This window comes from Panthera pardus, unplaced genomic scaffold (assembly GCF_024362965.1).
Source record: "Panthera pardus isolate Hobbes unplaced genomic scaffold, ASM2436296v1 HiC_scaffold_6, whole genome shotgun sequence".
In the NCBI taxonomy this organism is placed as follows: domain Eukaryota; kingdom Metazoa; phylum Chordata; class Mammalia; order Carnivora; family Felidae; genus Panthera; species Panthera pardus.
In genome coordinates this window covers 50,256,684-50,269,787 of record NW_026526991.1, presented here as the reverse complement: position 1 = coordinate 50,269,787, position 13,104 = coordinate 50,256,684, and the positions used below count along the sequence as shown (strand labels likewise).

Sequence of the window (13,104 nt, the reverse complement as noted above, 5' to 3'; positions counted from 1 at the left end):
GTCTCAAAAATAAATAAACATTAAAAAAAAAATTAAAAAAAAGGCAGCTGACCTTAACTGAATTCGGGATTCTGAAGGCCATCAAGATAATCCCCAGGTCTTATATTTGAAACACATTCGCACGTTATGTCAACTGATTCCAACAGCCCTGAGGTAAGACCGTCAGATCTAAGCAGGCGGGCCCACGGTGCTGGACCTGTTTTTATGAGGGCTCCTGCCCTGTTCTGTCTGGGCAGGAAATCGACTGGATCAGGGGGAGGTGCCCACCAGACCTGTATCCAACCCTCTCTAGAGCAAGTTCTAGAAAGTGAGGCATCTACATTTCCTGCCCAGGCAAACCTGTGATCACTTCCAGGGTGTGTGAGAGCTTCTTACCCAAGTCTGTCCTTTTGCGATTGAAATTTGCCACCAGATGGGCATTCCAGGCCCAAGGGACGGCTGAGAGGCTGCTGGTTGCCGAGTGTGGGCGGAGTTGGCTAGGTGGGGCCAGGACCCACTCATGTCAGGGATGACTTGGTCCGATGAGAAATGACTTGTTAAATGACCTCATTCATTCTCCAGAACCGTCTTTGAACGTAGGTACTTTTACTGTGTGCACTTTACATCTGAGGGTACTAAGGGCTTAGAACAGTGGCTCAAGTACCTAGGGGTATCTGCGAACTCTCCTGGGGGTTCCAGTCGTAACCTTAGAAGAATCAGTTCCGCATTTATTTATTTTTTTAAAGTTTATTTATTTTGAGAGAGAGACAGAGAGAGAGAGAGAGAGAGAGAAAGAGACAGAGAATCTAAAGTGGGCTCTATGCTGACAGCAGCGGGCCTGAATGCAGGGCTCGAACTCACAAAACATTAAGCACGTCTTCCCCACACTGACCCTACTGAAAAGGACCAGAGATCTGAGATCTGTTGATTCTCCCTTCTCACGTCCACCGTCACAGTTGGTCTTCTGCCACTTTACCAATGAAAGACACATGTCTTATCCATCTCAAACCTTTCCAGGAGATTGGCCCTGGGCTGCAAAAACCCCCAGTCATTAAATCAAGGGACACTTTGGGAAAGCCTCGCTCCTGAGAGGAGGTCTCTCAGGAACAGTGCCTTATTTCAACCAGGCACGGACTCCTGGCAAGGCTTTCCCCCCTCTCTCATTCACCTGTCTCTCTGCGTCTCAGAGTTAGAATTCAAAACAGTTGTCGTTTGGGAGGTGGGCACATTATTATTTTATTTGAATTGCAAGATGAAGACTGACTTCGCTTCTGACAGGGAGTTAAGTCTGATTAGCTTGATAGGCGAGGCAGTGAGGAATGGCTTTGGCCGTTGGGTTATACAATGGACCTCTTCCATAAATTTGAGCCAAATCCATGGCTCCAGAGTTTGACAAAACTATATTTAAGGCATGCTAATGGCAAACTGGAAGTTGTGGTCTTTGCAAGTATTTAAATTTGGGGAGAAAAACATTAGATGACAACTTTAAATTGTGATGGGGTATGCGGTTTTTCAAAATTCTTTCGGGAGGTTTAAAGAGGAGAGCAAGGGCTTGTTGGCAGCTCAGACTTTCGAGCTTGTGCTGTGATCATGATGCACGGCTTCACCCACCATTTCAGGTTGTGTGTGCTATGTGTGTGCATGCGTGTGTCTCTGTAGGTGTTTACATGTATATACTGGGTTGCAATATAATACGTATTTCTGACTGCATTTAAAAACAGTTACTACAGTAAACAGGCTGAGGCCCCCATTCTCACATACAATGAAATGACGGGATCACATGACTGTCTGCATGCCATCCCTGCTCGTCTTAACTCGCTGTCCCTCAACCTGCTGGAGCCTATAATGCCATCCTTACGAGGAGAGAGCAGGGGGAGCAGGATGTCCCAAAGGATAACGCTCTGGTCAAAAGGATTTGATCTCAAGAACGCAGGGGGGACGCCCACGGCTGCAAGAACCTTCTATGAACCTTCTGCTTTAGGATACCAAGCATTAGGAGTCCACGGTGCAGAGCAAGTATTTACAGTTCAATATCTCATTTTCTTCTTGGGTAACTACAGAAATGTGGCTAGCTGTTTGGGAAGAAATTTTGTGTGACGGATGCACTGCCTTCTGTCAAAAGTGGTGAATTAAGGGAACACGCATGAATCTCTTCTTGAAGGGCAGTGACTCTGTGCACCGCTGCATTTCTCCTGGATCCCCGTGACAGGCTATCCATTTTCTCCTTCCCAACGAGATAAACCAACTCCCTAAACATGTGAAGTCTCACTTTTTGTGATACAAAAAAACTAGGGGGAGCCTGCACCTCCCTGGCCTTAATTAGCTGTAAACCTGTTAACAGCCAAATCCCAAGCCGGCTTCATGCTGTCAGTGCAGAGGCCTGACGTGGGGCTTGATCCCACGAACCGTGAGCTCATGACTCGAGCCGACCGACATCAAGAGTTGCACGCTTAACCGACTGAGCCACCCAGACGCCCCAAATTCCAGCAGGTTTTAAACTGGACAGATTAACTTTCTGATTTTCCTTCCAAATGTTGTCTGTAAGTAGTTCTTGGTGACTTGGGCCAGATGCAGGCAGGCCTTGAACAGAGGTGCAGCATTGTTCCTTACTGGGGAAATGCCTCTTTTGAGAAGCATGTCTGTCTACACCAAGGGTGCCTCGTCTTAATAAGCAGCATTAAAAGATTATTGCATTACAACAAAGCAGGGCAGGAAAAGGGGATAAAATTCAAGTATCTTTGGATTAGGCATAGACTCAAAAGAACTGGGTCTGGACCACACTGTGCTGGCACAGGGACTCAGAAAGAGATCTAGGTTCAAATCCCAGCTTCGCCACTTCCTTGCTCTGTAACCTTGGCCAACTCGTCTCAGGGTAAAATAGGGATAATGATATGCATGTGTCTCACCAGGTTAATGAGAGCGTTGAGAATAATACACACAGACTCTCAAACATAATGAGGGTTTAATAAGTACAGATGCCCATTACTTTTACTACGTGCTAAGCCATTCAACTTCTCAAGATCTCTGAAACAGGGGGAGCAGGAAAGGAGGAAAGCTTCAGCACCACTAAGTGAACATTTGGTGCTTCTTAAGTGTTCAGTAACATGTGAGGAGCTGAAATGCAAAGATTACAGTACTAGGTTCCTATCCTCAAACACTGCACACTTTCACATTGTCTGGAACAGAGAGGAGGAGAAACAGGCATAGAAAGGGACATTTCCAACTGCATCTGAGGAGTGCTGTCCTTTTAGTCTGAACACACTGATGTGCAAGAACCAAGACCTGCTTGGGGGTCAGAATGTGGGTCACGAAAGGTGCAAAGGGAAGGTGCCCTCTAAGCTTAGAGCTAGAGGGTGAGGTGGCATTTCCTTGGGCAAGACGGTGCAGGCCTCACAGGAGAGGCTGGTAAACGTGCAGTCGTGGTGAGCCCTGTCCTCATGTTACATCAGTGGGTTTCTGAAGGAGGGAACAGTGTTCCAGAAACACTCTGGTCCCTCTTACCATCTGGGCTTATGCCTCCCCACAGGAAGAGCAATGAGTTACCTAACTGTCGAGTTCCGGAAGAAAACGGGGGGTTGTTGAGACCCTCGGTCTCTTCTTGACTCCCTCTGGACTCATTCTCTCCCACTGCTGCTGTGCTGTAAGGCAAGCACAACTGGGTCCCACTGTTAGGGCTCAATGAGCTCCCAAGGGACAGCAAGGCCAAGACTGTGCAGTGAGCTGACTGTGGCAGGCTACCAGCTGCCTATCCAAACATGCATTCTTCTCTTTATCCTTTTACCAGAATACCAGTTTTGGGGGTGGGCATATTAGTGCTCAGGATAAGACTGTATTTCCTAGGTCTCCCTTGATGTTAAGTGTTGACTACGGAAACTATGTAAAACGTTCTGGCCAATGACATGTAAATAGAACTTCCAGAAAGGCTCTTTACAACACTCTCCTGCTGCCTGGAATGTAGATGAAATAGCTGGCACCCTGGTAACCACCTTGGATCATGTGGTAAACCCAAAGACGGAAGCCAAGGGCTAAGCACAATAGAGAAGAAATATTTAAGAGTGTGGTTCCTTGACAACACTGTAGAATTATATACCAGCTCTGAAATGCCTACTTAAAAAAAAAAAATGATTTAAGCCACTGTAACATTAGGGTATTCAGTTCTATTTAGCTAAACCAAATCCAACAGTTTGCTTTGCTGGTCTGACTTCCCCCTCATTTATGTCCCAACATCTAGATTTGGGTTAGGGGTAGGGATATAACAATATTAAAAAAATTTTTTTTTGATGTTTATTCATTTTTGAGAGAGACATACAGAGCACAAGCAGGCGAGAGGCAAAGAGAGAAGGAGACACAGAATTCGAAGCAGGCTCCAGGCTCTGAGTTGTCAGCACACAGCCCAATGCAGGGCTGGAACTCAGGAGCTGAGTTGTGAGATCATGACCTAAGCCAAAGTCAGATGCTCAACCGACTGAGCCACCCAGGCACCTGGGAAATAACAATCTTGATTCTCTGGCTGCATGTTCAACTCAGCTTTTCTAGCAAAACAAAACAAAATGCCTCCTCTCCAAAAAACCAAAAATAGTTAATTTTTAATCCATAGCTGACTCCATTTCTACTTTTTTTTTTTTTTTTTTTAGAGAGCGAGCCAGTGAGCATGCAAGCGGGGGAGGGGCAGGGAGAGAGAGACAGAAGATCCAAACGGGGCTCTGCACTGACAACAGTTGAGTCCAATGAGGGACTCGAACTCATGAACTGTGAGATCATGACCTGAGCTGAGACTGAGCCACCCAAGTGCCCCCATTTCTACTTCTCCACTGATTTAGGATGGATCAAGGCAGGGATTGATTAACGGATCAAAATACCTAGTGCTATAAAGTACTAAAGAGCAAAGCTTGCTTGGAGAATAGTGAGAAAGAAGTTCAGGATGTATAGAGTTAAAGGTCCTGCAGGGAAAAGTCAGGAGATAGGTTGATGAGGCAGTTGTACCTACATTACAAAGAGCTCTGTGCTTTAAGCTAAGGACCTGCGAGGTTACCCTATAACAACAGAAAACCACCAAGAGGGCTTTTGTTATTTTGTTTTTAAGGGAGGGGCAAGGTTAGATTTAGGTGTTTTTGTTTGTTTGTTTGTTTCTTAAGGATCATTGATGGTGATATACTCAAAGTAAGGAGCCGGTGAAGAGGTAAATAGTTCAGGCATGATGAAGGTTTTATAAGAAAAGGCAATGAATGGAGAGACGGGAGACATGCGAAGCCGGGAGGAAGTAGAAGATGCTGGTCCACGACACCGCGGGGCTACCTGCCTCCTCCAGGCTCTACTACAGCGGGAGAAAAATAACTCACTTGCTTAAACGCCGTCCTTTGTGTTTTCTCTCATATGTACGTGAACTCGATCCCTAACGAATGCAGGTGGAGGATGGGAGCATAATTGAACATAGGGAATATTTGACGGAAATTAAGCTTAAATAAAGACAGGCTGGTTGCCATAGTCGAGAAGTTAGCAGCCCTGAGGAATATCCCTTTACAAGGGGAGTCAGACTTAAACGCCACAGGAGGAACGGAATCAGCGAGGCGGCCCAGGTGTAAGAAAAATCAACGGCCAGAAATACAATTAGACTTTGTTTTTATTGAATGATGGTGTGAGCACCTAAAATTAACAAGCAGGTATGATATTGGAAACTAGATTTTAAATTCAAAATTGATAAATCCATGGAAAGACAGATGTAATTTTTAAGAAATGCATTTCCTAAGTCATTACTCTTTTTATTTAGAATTGGAAACCTTTCTTTCTTTTTTCCTCTCTCTCCCTTCCTCCTTCCTTCTTTCCTTCCTTCCCATCTACGTTTCAGTATCTGGTCTTATCCTTGATAACATAACGCGAGGTATGTTATGGACTGACTTGTATTTGCACCTAAATTCGTATGTTGATGCCCTCGCCATCAATGGGATTGCATTTAAAGATCTGTAAAGAGGTAATTCGGGTTAAGTGAAGTCAAAAGGTGAGGCCATAGTTTACTCTGATTGGAGTCCTTGTAAGAGACTATTTAGACACACACACACACACACACACACACACACACACACACACGAGATACCAGGGATGAGCTCACACATAAGAAAGGCCATGTGAAGACGCGGTGAGAAGACAACCATTTGTAAGCCGAGGAAAGAGACGGGGAGAAACCAAACGTGGCACCTTGATCTCGCATTTCTAGCCTCCTGAACACTGGAAAATGAATTTCTATTGTTTAAGCTCCCCAGTCGGTGGTATTTTGTTATAGCAGCCCAGGCAAACTGATACAAGGCATAAAATCCAGTCTAGGGGCACCTGGATGGCTCAGTCAGGTAAGCATCTGGCTCTTGGTTTTGGCTCTTGCAGTCCGTGGGTTCGAGTCCCACGTCAGGTTCTGCGCTGACAGTGCGAGGCCTGCTTGGGAATCTCCCTCTCTCCTTCTCTCTCTGCCCCTCCTCCGCTTGTGTGCACGCACACACTCTCTCTCTCTCTCTCTCTCAAAATAAATAAACGTGAAAAAAATTCAGTCTAGATTCCTTTCACTGAGAGTAATGTTTAGTTTTATTCATTAGCGTAATGGAAAATAGGTCTGTACAAATGTTGGCAATCTTGGTATAATGATTTTTATTTTTAAGGTAACTACACTTCAGATACCTGTAAAATTCTGATACTCCAATATTGTACTATTTGGTTTTCAGTACCACAATACTGTGCAGATTAATATGTTACATTTATAGTTCTTAATTCACACTGAGTATTAATTTTAAAAAGCGAACTCAACAATGTTGGTGCGTATTCATAAAATTTGAAATCAGAGAATGGTTTTGAAATGCAGTCTTCCACTGTGCAATTTTGGGGTGTAGCTCCTGCCATTACTTTCATTTTTGGAAGCCAATTTTAGTATAGTCAAGTGAGCCAGATAATTCCCTGCCAAAATTTGTTTCGTAAAAATCGAGTTTTGTTAAGAATGAGAAAATCAAATCATACATTTGTGTAACTACTTGTAATTGTTCTAGCCAAGAAACATTCAAGGTGTTTAGATGGGAATGTGGTCTTAAAATGGCAGAGCAAAATAGTTCTCTACCTTTTCCAGAAATCATCTCAAGACAAAAAAGGTTGGCAAACAACATAAACTTCATCTTCAGCAAAGCTAGAATCTCAAACCATAAATACACGAAAAAAGTTACCAAATTCCCTGAGTCAAACAGGGAGTGAGAAGCGGTATTAAGGAGCCATGAGGAGACACCTATGGCCAGCGATTTCAGAGAGGGCCCACGCTTCCAAAGCAGGGGCCATGGCATAAAGCAAAACAACAGTCCTTTGTTTGGAAGACTAGAATGGATTGCACATGCTGGTGGCAGGAAGTGCCCTGGACCCAGTCTGGCACCAGGGCAAGCCAGGGAGGCGGGCTGAAGGACCACACCTACAGATAGGCCACCACCTGCAGGAAGCAATCTATCAGGCGAGCAGGAAGGAATTCCGCACTGCTGGCAGCCTACGGTTGCCATCTCTGTGGGCTGGGGAAGAAGGCACTCATCACAGGTCACTGTGAACGGGGGAGTCATTTTTCCTAGCCTGGAGCACAACTTGGGCTCTTCTTTGAAAGAGACCCTCTTTCAAACTTCCAACTTAGAAAGAAGTCATCTCATCCACAGATGAGCAATAATTAAAAAGGAACTGTCATAAGATGTATACCAAGTTAATATTAAAAAAAAACAAACAAACAAGGGGGAAAAGAAACAGAAAAACAAAGCAATAGCAGATGAAGGATACTCATGAGTACAAGGCTGCCATGGAGCAAACGATACGTATGACCAAATACATCATCACGATATTTAAAAGATGCACACTGAAACCACCACCTCTATAAAGCAAGAGGTCAAAGCACAGATAGAAGAACTCAAGGAAAATTGGGCAAGGCCACATGATAGAAGGAGATAAAACATGAGCTTGTAGAGGTCAGAAGAGATATAGAAGAGAAAAAGAAAAGCCCGCCCAATGGGGAGAATACTGCTCAGTCTTCTGCCCTGGCTACTCTCTTTATGTACTATGTTGTGTTCCCTAACTATATTAAAGGGAGCTTGGGCTCTCTGACTGTACCTGTTGGCGTCTCTCTCTTTTTTTAAGTTTTTATTTAAATTCCATTTAGTTAACCTACAGTGTACTCGTAGTTTCACGTGTATGACATAGTGATTCAACACTTTCATAATGTTGATGTCTCTTCTCAGTCATCAATATCTTTATGAAAAGTAGAAGGAAGCATGGAAATAAACGAATCAGGTACCCAATTCTAGTCATAAACAGAAAACCTAAGAAGAATGGAGTAAAGTTAATCAAACTCAAAGCAAATATGTATTTTAAAAAATAAGAACAGAACTAATAAATAAATGCAAGAGTCAGTTCTTCAGAAAACTACTAAATAAAAATAAATCATTACCAGCATCCTCATGGGAAAAAAGAATAAAAACACAAATATACCAAATATGGGACAATATTGGGGAAATAATTATAGAAACCAAGAAAATAAAAAGAATCAAACAAGAAATTCCTTAATTGTACACAAATACATTTAAAAACCTGTGTGACACAGATTTTTTTTTTTTTTCTGAGAAAATACAAATGATACAAATGACCTCAAAATGGATCCACCAATCCCACATCTGGGTATATATCCAGAAGGAAATATAGTAGGTATCTTGAAGAGATAGAATATAATAACAGCATTATCCACAATAGTCAAGATACAGAAACAACCTAAGTGTCCACTGACAGATGAATGAACAAAGAAATGTAATGTATATACACAACAGAAAATTATTCACCCATAAAAATGAAGGAAATCCTATTTGGAATAATATGGATGAATCTGGAGTATATTATGCTAAATAAAATAAGTGGGCGAGAAAACAAATACTACCAGCTCACTTATATGTAAAGCCTAAATTAAAAAAAAACAAAACAAAAACAAAACGTCAAACTCATAGAAACAGATAGTAGAATGTGCTTGCCAGGGGCCGGGGAGTGGGAGAAATGGAGACATGATAAGTTCTGGAGATTTACAGAGTTTGAATAACTTTACACCATTTACAGTATGGTGACTACAGTGAAAAATATTGTATACTTGAAATATGCTAAGAAGTAGACCTTAAGCATTCTCACCACACACACACACACACACACACACACACACACACAAATGGTAACAACGTAAGATGATGGATGTGTCAATCAACTTGATGGTAATCATTTCACAATATGTTTGTACATCAAAATCATCACATTGTATACTTTAAATATATACAATTTTATTTGTCAATTATATCTCAATAAAGCTGAAAAAGATGAACTCAAAAGAAAGAAATATCTAAAGATTAGGGTAAGATAAGACAGAAACAAAGCTATCTGAGTTGAGAGTCAAGAATTACAGACAACAAAAGAGCTACGCCATCCAGGAGAATGAGAGTCCAGGTACAAGCAATTTGTCAGTCCATCCTTTGCTAAATCCAAGGAAAGGGTTTTTCGAGTTAGAGGCGTAAATAAGACAAGGGGGCCAAAGCATAAGATTTCGATAAGGCAGGAGGGTATGAACATAAGGGTCAAGAGAATGGGAAATAGAAGAAGCTGACCCAGAGGCAGACTAGAAAAAGTCTGCATCCTAGAGTTGCACAATAGAATTGAGAGTCATCCCATTGTAAGACTTCTCTAAAAACAATTTTTTTAATGTTTATTTTTGAGAGAGAGAGAGAGAGAGAGAGAAAGCGCAAGCAGGGAAAGGGCAGAGAGAGAGGGAGACACAGAATCCGAAGCAGGCTCCAGGCTCTGAGCTGTCAGCACAGAGCCCGACGCGGGGCTCAAACTCACAGACTGTGAGATCATGACCTGAGCTGAAGCTGGACATTTAACCAACTAAGCCACCCAGGCGCCCCAAGACTTCTTTAAACACACTCCTTTCCCCACAGCTTTGATGACTCCATCCTACTTCTTTCTGTGTTAACTAATTAATACTTTGCACTGTAGGAGCTTGTTAATTGGCCCTTCAAGTGCGTTACCCCTTCCATGAGAATAGGGACCCCAACTCTCTGGCCCATCATGTGTATCCATGTATGCTGGCCTTTTAGTGTGCCAGCCATTACATATTTGTTGAATGAATGACAGGGACAAGTTTGACACTTTGGAGAAGAAGCAGAGAACAGTAAGGAACGTGGCTGCAGAGACACTGGCCCCAAGGAGGAAGATGTGCATCATGGAGGTGTGACATCTTATTGGGAATGGGACAGCTATTGTGGACTGCAGGGTACAGTCAGAATGTGCAAGGTCTTCCCGGGATATGGTAGAAGGTCTGCTGAGAGGCTGGAGGAGTACGTTGAAGATCATCTGTATCTCACAACACAGTATTTACCAGGGAAAAGGAAGTATGGTTCTATGCCTTACTTTGAAAAAAAGTCAACTGCACAAGCACAATCTGGAGAGACCGGGTTTAACCTAATAACACAAGGAAAAGGAAAAAAAAAAACACACTTTGAGATCTTGGCAAACAATCAGCTCAAAATGAGTGACATACAGGATCTGACCACCAAAATTCTTATGCTGAGGTAAGATAGGCTGTGTTCACAGGCTCTAAAATTTTCAGTGATGAAGGGTGACAGGCTTGAGTTGCTCTGGACTGTCAGGCTGTTGTATAACCTTCCTTTCTGAGAGATAGGCTTCAAGAAGTATAAAGTTAAACTTGAACATACTCAGAAGAGAGGCCCTCAGGATGATAAAAACACTCAAAAGTAAGTTTTATGCGAGGAACAGTTAAGGACCTGGGGCGATTTTGCTTGGAGAAGGAAACACTCCAAAGAGGCACGATAGCCGACTTTGAGTATCTGAAGGGCTGTTGAGTAGAAGACACTTCAGTCTAGTTCTGAATGACCTGGAGGGCACAACTGAGACCAACAGGCAGGGGCCACGGGCAGACACATTTCAGCTCCGTACGGGTGAGAACTTCGGGCCATCAGAGCTCCCGGCGAGGATGTGGTAGAGCTGCCTCCTAAATTCTCCCCTCACGCTGAGGAACTTCATGTTCCTTATGAGAATTGAGATTAGAGTTTCACAAATATAAGGTGTTACTATGTTTTCATCATCTCTCTAACCTCATAAAGGTTTCTAACTTACTAATGTCAAATTTAATATTATTATGATCACAATTCTCCGTCTAGGAATTCACATTTCCAAAAGCTTCATGAATAATAAGTGGTTCTTCATTTTTTATTACTTTGGGAAAGGCCCTATATTTAGTATGCTAATCACAGTCCTCATCCTATCGTATAAAGGGGCAGGGTACCTAAGTTCTTTCTCTTTTAATTTTTTTTAAGTTTTAAAATTTGTTTATTCATTTTAAGTAATCTCTACACCCAAAGTGGGGCTCGAACTCACGACCCCAAGATCAAGAGTCACTCAGTCTGCTGACTGAGCCAGCCAGGTGGCCCTGAGAGTAGCTAAGTTCTTACACGTTACCTTATGGGTGGACATCATTAAAATCAAGAACATCCTTACAAACAATCTGTGTAACACGAAAGTCTCCACATTAACAAACAATAAAGAAGCAAGCACATTAATAAATAAACCTCAGAGTCTACGCTGAGAGAATTTGACTTCTGTCCTTTATCTGAGACCTCTGGTGACTCATCAACTCACAGGCAATGAGAAGAGCAGTTATTTGATGGGATAGCTAAGTCGTCACAAGCAATTATGACGTGGAAAAATGAATTGGCAGATAAATAAAACCTCCGATTCTATTTTGGGTCTTCAGAATATTTTCTCCACCGAACTCCAGTATCCTCTCTGACAAGTAACGACTTGAGAACTTTTGAAATATCATTCCTTTTCCTTGTCCTTTACTCTTCATGGGACTTGAGGGGAGAAAACTAGCAGAACCAGGAAGAGAGCAAACTGGATACAGTCTCCTAAAAAGTAGCTAAATAAGTTACAAACCAACTCCCACACCCAAGTGAGCGTGGGACTCCAGACTCTTGGTTTATGTGTTTTATTCTCTGACTGAGTTAAATCAGAGCAGAAAAGGGATGTGAAGGCTGGAATTTATACAAGGCAAAAAAGAGAAGGTGAAGTTTTAGCTTTAGTTTTTGTTTGGAATAGATACACCAAACATTTATTTACTTCCCTGTCCGTTGACATTTTTGTTTCACTAATATTTACACATTGTAAACAGTGCCTAAAACAATGTCTTTGTATCTCTGACTCTGGTAAAATTATTTCCTTAGGACAGAGTCCCAGAAATGAAATTGCAAGGTCTAAGAGATTAGGAGCATTTGTGAGGCCTTCTGCCATGGTCTTTTAAGTGTATCTGTTGTATCTTGCTTTCAAACCAACTCCTCTGTGTGGCCAGTGTCCCACCTACAGCTTTCAGCACATGTGAAGATGGCCAGGACACCCCAGTCCCCGCTGGTGGCCAGTCTGTCCACCTTTAGGTAGTTGAGCCGATGTGGCTTAACCTGCAATTCAAATATTCTCTAGGCACCACAGGGGCAATCTGGAACATCCTTTCCTCGAGGGGCATTTTCACCAGAGATCCAGATGGGGGCAGTCACGTCTCAATCCCATGTGGGAGAAATACAAAGAAGTTTTGACACATTTCTCTTTTGATGCTATGTATCATTCGAAGGAAAGAGTCGAAGGGAAGAGACAAGAAGCTTTTAGTTTATTGTCCGCATTCAGCCTAACACTTTTTGTACGTTCACATTGTCAGTGAGGTTTAACTTTTAACGGAGGTTACCCTTCTTCACATGAGGATGATGCTTGTGGAGAAAAATCTGCTCTCTACTTTCATATATCGTGGTTACAGCTCTCTAATAGTGAGTGTTTGGGAAACCCGGATAAGTTTCTATTAAAAGTCAGGAGGAGGCAGGAGTAAATGGGGTCACAAGTCACTGACTCATCTCTTGAAGCACACACCTTCAGCGCTCCCAATCCGTCTTTGTGGAAAGCCTGCTTAAAAGGTAAGAAGGGGCCTGTCTTCAGTGAACCGCTTTATTGTATGGGTTGCTTCATATTAATCTACGTATGAAGGGCAAGCTCTGGATTGAACAGTTAGACATCAGTAGATCTAGTGAGGGC

At 42.7% G+C, this 13,104-nt stretch overlaps 1 protein-coding gene across 16 annotated transcripts in view; it reads right to left on the bottom strand.

The window, feature by feature from the left end:
* GRIP1 (glutamate receptor interacting protein 1) overlaps positions 1 to 13,104 on the bottom strand; it is a 682,822-nt gene that overhangs the window by 27,564 nt on the left and 642,154 nt on the right. The gene's annotated exons all lie outside the window — the stretch shown is intronic.